The 13809-nt window shown below is 45.0% G+C and overlaps 1 long non-coding RNA gene across 1 annotated transcript in view; it reads right to left on the reverse strand.

The window, feature by feature from the left end:
* Positions 1–3718: 3718 nt before the first annotated feature.
* LOC140104347 (uncharacterized) overlaps positions 3719–13809 on the reverse strand; it is a 104347-nt gene continuing 94256 nt past the window's right edge. Inside the window, exon 3 of the long non-coding RNA XR_011850298.1 lies at positions 3719–3922. This is a non-coding gene — a long non-coding RNA (uncharacterized lncRNA). The remainder of the gene's footprint in view (positions 3923–13809) is intronic.

Genomic DNA, 13809 nt, shown 5'->3' on the forward strand with positions numbered 1-13809 from the left:
TGAAACAGTCTTTCCCATCTGACAGCGCAAGCGGCAGAGGGCGTACTTCTGCGGGACAAGTAGCGAGGGAGAGTAGGCGAGCAGGCAGCTTGTCCAGCACTGGCAGGGGTACGCTTTACAAGGCCTTTGCCAGTTTTATGTCACCACAGCAAGACACAGTCACCTGTCCCCAGTCTCGGCAAAGTAGGGCTGATCTTTACAGAAAGATGGTGAGGGAGTACGTAGCTGACCATACCATCGTCCTAAATGATCACACAGCTCCCTACAACTACTGGGTTTCAAAGCTGGACATCCGGCCCAAACTAGCGCTGTTCGCCTTGGAGGTTCTTGCTTGCCCTGCCGCTAGCTCATTGTCAGAGCGGGTTTTCAGTGCAGCTGGTGGCATCATCACCGATAAGCGTACACGCCTGTCGACTGACAGCGCTGACGGGCTGACGCTTATCAAGATGAATCAAGCCTGGATTTATCATGATTTCCATTCTCCACCAGGTGACAGCAGCTAAACCTGAATATTTCTCATGTGTGCACTCCTCCTCCTTATTCTCCTCTTTCTCCTCCTCTTTGTACACTAAAGTAGAGGCAACTGGCTATTTTTTGCCAGGGCCAACTGGCTCTAGCTATAGTACTCTATGTACCCTATAGTTGTTAGGATTGGGTAACACAAAAGACAGGGGATAGTGTGCCCTGAGCTTGCCCCAACCTCTGTCCCTTCCTATAGCCCCCCCCACGCTAAACCGTGGGGCGACTACTTGAAGACTCGAAATACACTGATAAGTGTGGGAAGGGAAACACAAACAGACTGACAAACATAAAACACAAAAGAATGGTAAACTAGCCGGAGTCACAACGAGAGGGTACGTTAATAGCAAAATCAGTAGGCAAAGAGTCAATGTCAAAAACGAGCCGAGGTTAACAACGATACAGATACAGATATAGAGCAAGTCAAACCTAACGCTGAGAGCGAGTGGAGAAGGGATTTCAAACACTGGCACAGGTGACTAGTGAAGCTGCAATTTATGCAGCCGGAACCCCACCTCCAGAACCTGATAGGAGCTGGACAGCTTCTGGGAATTAACCCCTCATGGTGCAGAACAACCAGGCACCAAGCAGAGGTAGAACAATTCCCAGCAGTTCCGAACACAACTCCTAGACAGCGCGGGATCTTACCAGCCGCTGCCCGGGACGAGAGGTGGAGTTTGCGCGGATATGCGCCGGGGTTCGGAGAACGCTGCTGGCACCACCAGAAGAACCAGAAGTCCCAGCATTTTCCCTAATGAACCTGACAATAGTACTCTAGTACAAAAAATTTTTGGGAGTGCCACATACAGGTACTCTATGTATTTATTTTTTCTGGAGGGCCACCTACCCGGTCCTCTGTTTTAAAAAATTTTTTCGGAGTGCCACATACCTGCTCCTCTGTTTTAAAAACTTTTTTGGACTGCCACATACAAGCACTATCCAAATGTAATTGTCTCCATGGCAGCCTCACTTGGTCATTCCGCCATGCTGTTGCCCATAATTTTGGCATAATGATGCGATTATGCTGCCTCAGAGGCATCCATGCATGCGGCCCCTGCTGTTTACTGTCCATTTCCGTGGTGTTGCCATCATTCTCTGAGGTTTCCAGGTGTTTGGCCAAGCTTCCCTGTGCAGAGCATTGGTCCCCTTGAAATGCTCGAGTCTCCCATTGACTTCAATGGGGTTCTTTATACGAAACGAGCACTCGAGCATCGAAAAAGTTCGACTCGAGTATCGACGCGTCCGAAAATGCTCGATCTATCAAAATATAATAACTTTTTTTCACTGCGTTTAAGTAGGAGCACATTGCATAAATGTATAATAAAGGGATATTATATTTAGAATAATTAGGACAGGGGTTAAAAAGGTGATCAAATAATTGATTCGGCAGCATTAAATAGGTACATTTAAGGGGCATTAAATAGGTAAATTAATTCATTGAATGGGGCTGTGTATAAAAAAATACACAATCATTAAGGTTGGTAGAGGACCCTGGGTGGAAAATTTGGTGAGGCCTCCTGTTATGATTCATACCAGCAGAACCTCAGAAAACACACCTTGGCTGATGCAGAACCTCATTATACAAACATCAGCTGCTGCAGGACATCATGATAAACACCAGTTGCTGCAGAATTTCTTTATAGAATTTTGTCAGCTGCTGCAGAACCTCCTTATACACAGCTCAGCTTCTGCAGAACATCAGTACACAAACATCAGCTGCTGCAGAACCTCATGATACAAATGTCAGGTGCTGCAGAAGTTCCTAATACATACCTCAGCTGCTACAGAACTTCATTATACAAATGTCAGCTGCTACAGAACCTCCTTATACACAACTCAGCTGCTGCAGAATCTCATACAAACGTCAGCTAATGTAGAACCTCATGGTATTCACCTCAGCTGCTCTGCCCGTATACACTCACCGGCCACTTTATTAGGTACACCATGCTAGTAACGGGTTGGACCCCCTTTTGCCTTCAGAACTGCCTTAATTCTTCGTGGCATAGATTCAACAAGGTGCTGGAAGCATTCCTCAGAGATTTTGGTCCATATTGACATGATGGCATCCAGGGCCGGATTAAAGGAGGGGCTCCTGGGGCTCTAGCCCCGGGGCCCCCACCACTTTCACTTTTTAAGTGGCCCCCACCAGTTTCCAACAGTCAGCGACTCAGCGGACTGTCTCTGTGTGCAATGCACAGCGGCCTGTGGCCGCCCCCATCACACGTAGGGGTCTAGGATGTCAACTGTGTCAGTGAGACACAGCTGCCATCACTGGGGGAGTTCACTGATGCGCTGTTTTGTCGGCAGCAGGTTGTGATGGGACGCCGGCGGCGAGTGATGATGTCACGCTGTCAGCATCCGATCACTACAAGCTGCTGCCAAAACAGTGCATCGGCGATGTCCCCCAGCGATAGCAGCTGTGTCTTCAGTGGCCGGCGGCTGCCTGAAGAGCGAGGAAGAGCCTGCAGCATCATGGGATCACTGGATGGGAAGGTGCGGGTAAGTATGAAGTTTATTATTTTGTGGCCATTTACTACAGGGGACTGGCAGCTAAATTCTACAGGGGGCTTGTGGCTGTATACTACAGGGGCTGGCAGGCCATACACTACAGGGGGCTGGTGGCTGTATACTACAGGGGGCTGGTGGCTGTACACTACAGGGGGCTGCAGGATATAAACTACAGGGTCTGGCAGGCTGTATACTACAGGGAGCTGTCAGGCTATATACTACAGGGAGCTGTCAGGCTATATACTACAGGGGGCTGGTGGCTGTATACTACAGGGGGCTGTCAGGCTATATACTACAGGGGGCTGCAGGCTATATACTACAGGGTCTGGCAGGCTATATACTACAGGGTCTGGCAGGCTATATACTACAGAGGGCTGGCAGGCTATATACTACAGAAGGCTGGCAGGCTATATACTTCCAAAAACATTGTTGGAAGGGCCCCCACCAGTTTGCGCCCAGGGGCCCCCACCACCCTTAATCCGGCCCTGATGGCATCACACAGTTGCCGCAGATTTGTCGGCTGCACATCCATAATGTGAATCTCTCGTTCCACCACATCCCAAAGATGCTCTATTGGATTGAGATCTGGTGACTGTGGAGGCCATTTGAGTACAGTGTTATAAAGAATATCCCGGCACTCGCCAAATCCGTGCAAGTAAATTTTATTGTAAGTACAACTTACAGCATGCTGTGCAGGGACACATGAAAAAACTGGGAACGCTTTTTCGGCTCGACACGTGAGCCTTTATCAACCACATTGTATCACCGGACATAACAAACTTAAATACAAAGTAGCAAACTAAGTCCTGCCCACTGACGTCACATCCTACCGGAATCCCATCCTCCAGGGTGTGACGTAGTGGCTTCAGGTATTTTCCTCATTCTGGTTGCGCTTCTGAAAGAAAGATTAAGACAGGGTAAGATAATTAATACTGACAAAGAACATTGACAAAAGATATAAGATAATGAGAACATGAAGATATCTCTAATGAACTAAAAATCATGAGAAGTTGCTCAGATCGTAATCGCGATTTAACGCTCGCGGTTCAAGGGTCCCCAGGCCTGTTAAATCACGTATCAATAAACATAAATCAACCATCAGATGCAACAATAGGCTATTACCCATTCCTAAACAAAACCTTAAAGAACTCATGAGTGATATCCGGTCCACATAAACTAGATTACACCATTTAGAATTAAAAACTTCTTTTAATAATCCATGACATTTAAAAACATCAATGTGACAGTATGACTACAATATATTGTCCTCGGGATTCCACTATTGCATCCACGCAACACAAATCAGCAATTTAAGCACTATAAACCCAGGCATCTTGATGTATATACATTGATAGAAAAATCTTATAAAGTGCCTGTGCAAAGGAAGTTATTAGTGATCCAACCTAACATAGAGTTGTAAAGTTATGGTAAAGTGCTAATTGCTTAATCTAACAGGATGATAGCAGGATCAGCTTACCCATGCTGTGTGTAGCGGGGACGCCAGTACCCCGACGCGCGTTTCGCGTTACCGCTTCCTCAGGGTCATCCTGTTAGAATAAGCACTTAGCACTTTACCATAACTTAGAGTTGGTGTTCTGGTATAAGGGTAAAACTGAACTGGAATAGGATGTGGGTATTAAAATGTTAATTGAGTAAATTAACAGGGAATTGAGTAAATTAAAGGTAAAAAAAGTCCTCTGGGCTGGACGGTAAAGTGCTAAAGTTTTGCGCACCTGTGCGAGGGAACTTAGTCCAGTTTACTGGGAATTATTTAATAGAAGATTGTCTACAGCAATGGTGCCCTGGCTCTGGAAGACATCTAGCATAGTGCCTGTTAGGACAGTTAAAGCCCCTAGGGAACATAAAAATTTTAGAGCAATAGCACTTACTCCAATAATAAAATAATGAAGGTGCTTTATTCTACAGCATCCGGCTAGTATAATGAAGCCATATTTTGACCCCCTTCAATTTGATTACCAACCTAGTTTGGAAGTGAATGACGCACTTCTACGCTTGCTTCATAGGGTCTATTGTTACTGGACAAATCGGGGTCACGGATCAGGATAGCGTTTTTTTACTTCAGAAGTGTTTTTAATAGAATAATTCTAGAGAGCTTATGCCATAAAATGCAGAGTATGTTGGTGGAACCTAATTAAATACAGTCAATTTTTGACTACTTAACATCAAGATCACAAAGGGTGCAAATTGGTAACTGTATCTGTCATGCAGACAACAGGAAAGTACCTCGGAGTACCCGGGAGGGAAATCCCCTATGGGAAGAGTCCGGAGGGAGGAGTCTGTGGACCAGTGGACCCTCTGGACCACCACGGGAGATGGTATGATTCCCGCGGTGGCAGCCAAGGTACAGGGTATGCAGGAAACTGTCCAAGCCTGGGATGACAGCAGGAACACGGAGGAACACTGTTGACGCTGGCACAGAGTAAAGATACTGCTGGACTGGAACCCTGGAAGGCACAGCAGGAAGCATATGGGAAAGCTGGAGACAGGAGACTTGGAGGCGTCTGGAAACGCTGGAAGACAGGACACACCAAAAGCATATGGGAACGCTGGAGACATGAGAAATGGAGGCGTCTGGAAACACTGAAAGACAGGAGCATCTGGGAATGCTGGTTGGCAATCACTTCAACAGGAACCGCTGTGGGAAGCGAGGTGTGTAAACCTTGGAAGTTCCATTGGAATGCTGAAGATCCAGCCAGGAAGGAAGGGAGGTACCGGATTATAAAGGGTGAGCCGGATTAGCCAGCGCCAATCATGCTGGCCCTTTAAATCTTGAGAAGTCCGCGCTCCCCTACACACCGGGACCCGGAGCACAGCCAGGAGAGGTAAGTGTGGGCAGGGGGGCGGTGACAGGCATATATAGCGGAGCACGGGTGCACCCGCGATCCGCGACATGGATTGCGGGAGCACCCGTGACAGTAACATTAGGCCTGTAGTTGCTGTGAATAATAATGGAGCCCCACAGGGGACTGTATTAGCTCCATTTTTGTTCACCATTTACTCAGATTTTCAAAAGAACAGTAGTGAGTGCTTCATGCAAAAGTATTCAGATAACACTGCAATTATTGAGTGTATTAAGCGAGGTGAGCTAGAAGAATATAGATCGACTATGGACTTATTTGTGACCTGGTGTGGAGCTAACTGATTAGAATTAAATTTAACAAAAACAAAAGAAATGGTGGGCCCTAAATATGAGGCATGAGCAGATCAGGGATGCTAGCAATAAATATTTGAGAGTGTATCTGGATAACAAATTGTCTTGGCATATCATTTCAGAGAAATTATATAAGAAGGCATCTGGTAGATTCTTTTTTCTTAGATTATTAAGTTCTTTTGATGTGCAGTGCAGGATGCTAATTGCTCTTATCAGTTGGTAGTAGCGAGTGCTGGGGTAACAACTTAAGACTATAGCAGACTCAACGTTTCGATTCTAATGCGAATCTTTTTCAAGCAATGCTTCATGCTTGAAAAAGATTCGCATTAGAATCGAAACGTTGCTCTTTTATGCCTGGATGATGTACCAATAAAGACTACTTCGCATTTTACTCCGTGGTGCTGTGGCTTTCTCCTTCCAATATGCCGTCTTTGAAGCTTTGAACGCCTGAACTTCTGGCTGCGAGCACCAACTTCTAAGAGGAACTACTGTGGATTGCTGTCCTCTTTCTCTATTTTATAGCAGACTCAATAGATTCTATTCTACTCTTCCCCATACCTCCTGTGATTTCACGTGATCAGATACATACGTGGAGTACATTTTTTTAATTTTAGTGGGTAAAGGACTTTAGATGACATCACCCTAGTCACAGACATGAAGTGCTGAATAGTAAAAAGGTGCCATGGGACAAGGGAAGGAGCAACTGAACTCGTCCGAGCAGGACCCACCATCTTTAACTCACAGCTGTATGCCAGGTTGATTATATGTAGACGTGAGGGAAACAATTTTTTGATAAAAGAAGGGTGTCATTTAGTTAATAGGACTTTAGTTAAGGGTGGGTAAATTTGACCTTTAGTTATAAAAGAGTAAAGATAATGAAATACAGAAAATCTTCTCCCTTCCTTGGTACCATGTACAGAATAATAGCTTCTGTCATTAATTTGATATTTATAGTGGAAAAATCTTCTGCTGTGACAATTTTTTTGCCTATAAATAATGGAAGGTATGGCGGAAGCTGCTGTGAGCTTAGTATAACATGTGTTATCAGCAAAATACCTTTCACATCAAGTTCCCTTTATTCTGGTTTCCTAGAGGTAGAGAAACACTATTGGTATGGATCATGAGTGCTATGGAAGCACCACAGGGATCCTAAGTGTGCAGCCAGTGCTTAGCTTCAGTGTGCAAGGAGTCTATTTGATGTGAATTTAAGTTTAATATAGAGTCAGCCACTTATGCCTCATGCTGCTGATTTTAGCATAAAGTATGCAAGGAAGCAAGCGTTCAGTCTGTGAATGTCTATTAAGTACAATACTTTATATTAAGTGGAAGTAGTTTGATCATTATGCTAAGTAAATTTATTTTAAACATGTTCATATCTGTGACAGAGTAAAGCATGACCGCAAATCCCAGGAATTCTTTAGCTCACACAGACTGGAAATAACCTGTACAGGTTAGTAAATTTTAAGGGTGTGTAATAGGTAATAAATAAGTCATTTCCTTTGAATGTAATGAATGACAGCCAACAGTTATAGAAGTCATACTCTTTCTATTCCTAGAAATAGGACATGTATGTATTAAAAGATATGCCGAGGGGTAACTATTGACTGAGTGCAATAAGACGACTTGAACTAGACAAGCTGAGTCACAGTCCGTTCATAGTGATGGTGCATAGAAGAATGAGTAAGGAAAGCCATGCTGATGACGCTGACTTCAGAAACTCTTTATGCTTGCCCAGGGAAGCACAAAGCAATGGGGGAGATTCATTTTCCTTTGCTACTATGCAACTACGTCAAACAAACAAAAACATTCATGCTGCAGAAAACCTGCAAGGGTTGCAAAGGGTTGGGTTCCCTCCTTGTAATCCTACCACTTTAGGTCATAAGACATACTTTATGCTCCAATAAGCACTCATATTGTTGTGGATAATTTTCTCTTGCTCATGGCAACTCCATCAGAACACTTGATATTTACTTGTTTTCTTTTGACTTAATGACCCAGATGCATTAATCTGGCTAAGCCTGTTTTCTGTCTGACTTTGCGCTGAAAAGTCTTTGGAGCTTGCACAGGTATTTATAAAGTGTTTGCACCAGTTTTGTGTCAAAGCTGCACTGTGTCCGACACTTTAGAAATGTGCACCTAAATTAGCGTGTTAGCGGAGTTTGTGACACATTTATTACAGCCAATTTGACAGAAAGCAAAAAGTGTCGCAACAAATGACCATAATCAAAGTTTATTAAGTCATACAAAAATACATAATGCAAAAACACACAAGAATAAAACCACTAACAAGGTGCACACATGATCAGCACCTGCATGAGGACAAAGGAACTACACACATGTCCTACATGAATACTCACCATACCCTGCCTAACTCAATATGGTGGGTAGAGGGTTTGGGGGGAGGGGGAATGAGGGTGTGACTTAGTCCTTCGCTTTAGCCACCATATGGTTGAATTGCCTTTGTGGTTGAATTGCCTTTGCCTTTGGGATGAAGGAGTTGTAGAACCTCCTTGGTACGGAAATACACCTGTCGGTATGGATAGCTTTTGTCGCTCCGTTGCTGTAGTAGTATATAGCATCTATGCACAATGCAGGGATACATATGGCGTCAAAACCTTTTCCAACCCATCAAAAAAATCATCATACATAATCTGGAGGAGTGGACACTCCAAAAGAACAAATACCACTTAAGAATAAAGCATACAATACCAACATGAAGTCATGCTGATGTAGAAAAGTATGATGAAGAGTGTGGAATGGAGATGCGGCTAATAAAGAGGCTCAGGGTGGGGGGAGGCAGACCCCACACGTTTCGTCACGAAGTGTGACATCCTCACGTGTAAGTGAACAAGAAATGGCATGGTTGCACTTTTATAGTGCCCGTGCCTACTCCTCCAGGAGGCAAATCCCTCCCCACCCCACACAAGCAATACCCCTCATACAAAAATAACGCCTTAAGAAATCACCTGCACCTGTAAGGTCATGTAGGTGTCGGCGATTCTCCCACAATCTGAGGATCGAAAAAGGTGATACATCACCGGAACTGACAAACCACAAGTGTTGCTAGGAGATGAGAACGCTGGAAAAAATGATTATATATGCCTGCGCAGTCTTGTCTGTATACCAGCAAAGCCTAAAGAAAGAGGTTAAATGCAAACTGACTTATAGTATTAATATTATAGTTGTGCAAAAACATAAAAGTCGCATTGGCTTAGATAGCCCAATGGGTACGCAGCTTAAATGTTACATAAAGTTACTAGAAGCGGCATAGCTACCTCGGGTAGCAGATTAGCAATGTCCATTTCCTAAAAAGGAATTACATGCTCTCTACAGTATGAGTCCTTTGGTGAGGTAGATCTGTGTCAGCAGAGGTGGGTGCTATCATAGCACAACTGGGGAAAAGTTCAGGACACTTTCTGACTTTATTAAATAAGGTAGAGTCCCAGGAAAGTTTCTGGCTCAATAGCAAGGGTTGGTGGGCTAAGCCTAACTGGGAGTAAATCAGCAAAAATATATACAATAAAGCAGTACCTGTTATGGGCTACAGCCCATCAGGGGATTAGTCTTGCTGTTCAGGAACAATAGCTGCAGACATGGGAGCAGGAACTGCAGCATGGACATCATCAGCCTGTATGCAATCAGCAGTGTTGGGATCTGTCGCCTGGAGACCTCTGGTGGTAGAAAATGGAGCTACAGAGGTAGGTGCTGAAGCAGCAGGGATGTCTTCTGGCGCAGCTGTGGCTGTAGCAAGGCTGCAGGTCGCGGGAACAGATGCTACAGCAGGAACGGATGATGCTGGAACACATTCCGATGCAGCTGGAGGATCACCCTGAGAAACAAACTCTCACCACCTGGAGATAGTCCACTGAAAAGATCGACTTAGCAGGAACCTCAGGAACACTGGTGGGCTCTGGATCTGCTGACAAATAACACCCAGAAGCTGGAACAGCGGGAAGGTCCTCTGCAGCTTTAGGCATCTCAGCGAAGAAGGGAGGCAGGCACTTCGCTGACCATCCTTCAGTAGGTGGGGCGCTGTAGAGCGCATGATGATGACTGCCGGACCTTTAGATTTTTCTTCATGGCTGACAGTTGGAAGAGTGTAATTACCGGACTGACCTGCAGCTGTTAGGGGTGCTGCTGAGCTGGCGGTGGTAACCTCAGTAGCTGGCAAGGCATTCTCACCGGACAGCATGGGTCTCTTGGCAGGTGGTCCAGGGGACTCAGCAGGCTGGTCAGCATCTTTAGAGAAGGGTTAAGGCCCCTTTAAGAGAATCCCTTTTGTAACCAGGCCTCCCAAGGGACAATGGCGGTACTCTGCTCGGAGGCCAGACTGTACCCCAGCCAGGGCTCAGGGAGAGATGGAAACAGTCACTGTGATATGGGGCCTGCGGGCCATGGTACTCGCATCAGGGGTGGTCTTCTGGAGGTCCGTAAATCAGAGCACCGATAACAGAAAGGGTCATCTGTAGGGGTGGATCCAGAGTCCCAGCCGGAGAGGAGCAGTGCGGGTAGAGAGCCACGCCCCATTACTGACCAGAGATAAGGGGTTCTCCTTTCCTTATGCTGAAATCCAAGATGGCCGATTAACCTCTGTTATGCTGGATGGCAGCTGCGCTGGCTCTGAGGTACCTTGTGGACTCTCACTGGTGTTGCAGCGTGGGAGAGTTTCGCACCAGAGGGTGGAGCTTGAGTCCTTCCCGCCAGGAGCTGTGGCGGGCTGAATTTTCTCCTGCGCCACAGAGCTCTGAGGTTGGATTTCTGCCATTCACGCAGGGGGCAGAGATTAGTCCATGCAGACTGCAGATTTTGCCCAGTGAGTATTGGCAGGCTGGAATTTCTTGCTTTGTTTTTTGCAGTGATTAACCCCTTCAGTGCTTCAGCGGCGCTCTTCAGCAGATGTAGCAGAGCTGACAAAGTTCTTTGCAGGGATTAACCTTGTAGGTCTCGGAGCAGAGCTCTACAGCACGTGCCGATGCAATAACACAGCCTATCTTTTAAATCACAATGACTTGGGCCTTAACCCGGATGGCAGCAGGGTTAGGCAGCACAGACTTTTAATAAAAAGACAGTAAAAAGTGCCAGTTTAAGGCACAGAAGTAAATATTCTGTTTGTGACGCCACTTGCCTTTTCTTGTGGCCTGGAGGCAGCCAGGGCCCATAATACTGGGGTGGCTGGCGGTTGCAGCCTAGGGCGCGCTGATGTCACAGTACTTGGAATGGGGACCAGATGGCTGTCCTACAGTCTGGCAGGTCTCCAGCAGGTGGTGTGTGCAAGAAATATGGAGGGAGAGGCTGATGTACTGGTTCTCCCTGGGGCAACCCCTGAGTCTCTGTAAGATAGGTCCCTGGGTAATGGATGGGGAGCCAGTGGTGGTATACAGCCGTATCCAGGGATGAGACGGAGGCAACGTTGTGCAAATGAACTCATCGTTCTTTATTGAACAGGTAGCAGGCAATTGGGCCTAAACAGTCAACACCAGATTCTTGTACTGGAGTGGTCATGGTGAGTGGTACTCAGGAGTAGTGCACCAGCCTGGTAGTAGATGCAAGCTGGGAGAATTTAGATGGAGCTGTGTCCAAACTGTGGAAGCTGTAGCGCTGCATTTGAGTCTCCTGACTCTGGTCCTGGGATTGGATTAAGTGTCAGCACTGAAGGTGAACTGAACACTGTCTCTCTCTTCACTCAGTCCATTTGCTGAGAGACTTGGTGGTAAGAGCATGTGTTCTCCAAGAGAGGTGGTGGTCCAAGAGGCCTGTGCTTCCACTGCACAGGGGTTTTATCCTCCCCTGGTCAGGTGGTAGCACCTCTCCAATCACACTCAATTTTACAATATAGCCAACTCATTTAAACCACTTAACTTAACTGTTCAGGCAGGATCTACAGCTGCTATTACCTAAGATATCCCTGCATTATCCCTTAGGTGAGTTGATCAGACTCACTAGATGGAACCTAACAGGTAGAAGGCCTTATTCGCAAACTACTCCCTTGCCTATACATTGGCAGGAGTGTTGCAGATAGATATATAGATATGGGATAGATATATAGATATGAGATAGATAGATAGATAGATAGATAGATAGATAGATAGATAGATAGATAGATACCGGAGATATAGATACCACCAAACAAGCGAAATCCAGACACACACCGCTGAGAGCAGTGACTCTGGAAAGAAAAACCTAACAGTAAATATTTTGTCAAAAATCCTTACTAATGCACAGTTAGACATTCTCAATAGGGCACTATCATTCTGTCCTAATAGTCATGTTGACTGGTTTCAGCTGGAAATCGAACTTAGTCATTTTTTTTAGGTCACTTAAACTAAAAAGTTGGTTTTAAGGTCAGATACTTCATCTTAGACCTGAACAAAAAACAATCCTAACTTTACAACAATTCGATTTATATGTAAAGAGTCAGTTTACACCATCTACCTCTAGTCCAGGCATTGAGGCATTTATCAATGCTGTCCAGAGGGACATTAGAATTTTGAGAGAAAGAATGTCCAATCAGCCATTTACTCGCCCCAATTTACATTCCAGCGAATTTTCTGCTCTACTTGAACTTGTCCATGACGGCGACCTCACAGTCAAACCCGCTGATAAAGGGGATGCGGTCGTCGTCATGGACACTACTGCATATTTGGAGGAAATTAAGTCTCAACTTGATGATACAGCCGTACATACCAAACTAAATGATTATCCCAAATTTGAGATACTAAGAAAATTGAACGGTATTATCGACAATGCTAGGGACAATAGCCTTATTGATCAAGATCTGTATAATTTTTTGAAGGTGAAAAATCCGGTAACTCAGTGATATATTGCCTTCCTAAGATTCATAAAAATCTTTCTAAGCCTCCTGGAAGGCCTATAGTTGCCAGTACAGAATCCCTACTATCTAATGTTGCTTTCTTCCTGGATAGAGCATTGAGACCATTTGCTACCGAAGGTGCGTCATATGTTCGTGACACATCCGTTTTTTTAACAAAATGAAGTACATTGGATGATGTTGATTTGAGTAATGTCATACTGGTTTCGTTTGATGTTACATCATTATATACTTCCATTTCCCATGAACAGGGTATTAATGCTGTATCAAAAAAATTGGAGGAATTGAGCTATTCAGAAGAGTCACGTACTTTGACTGTGTCATTACTATCCCTTGTGTTATATAATATCTACTTCCTCTTTGGGGATGATTATTATTTGCAGAATTGTGGTACGGCGATGGGGGCGAATATGGCCCCCACATATGCCAACATCTATATGACGGTTTTGGAGGAAGATTTCGTCTATTTGCCCGGTGGTGGCGATACATAGACGAAATCTTCCTCCTATGGAAGGGCACAGAGTTGCAATTGGAAGCATTCTTTCAGTATCTGAATACAATAGACCAAGGGTTTACAATGGTGAAATCGAAGACTGAAATCCAGTTTTTAGATGTGACAGTTGAAATTGACAATACTACATTAAATACTGACTTATACACCAAGCCCACGGATAGGAACCAATTATTAAGATATGAGAGCCACCATCCAAGACCAATGGTTAACTCACTTCCTTTTAGTCAGTTTCTAAGAGTCAAACGGATCGTGAGCAACGAAGAACAA

Source organism: Engystomops pustulosus, chromosome 10, assembly GCF_040894005.1.
Source record: "Engystomops pustulosus chromosome 10, aEngPut4.maternal, whole genome shotgun sequence".
In the NCBI taxonomy this organism is placed as follows: domain Eukaryota; kingdom Metazoa; phylum Chordata; class Amphibia; order Anura; family Leptodactylidae; genus Engystomops; species Engystomops pustulosus.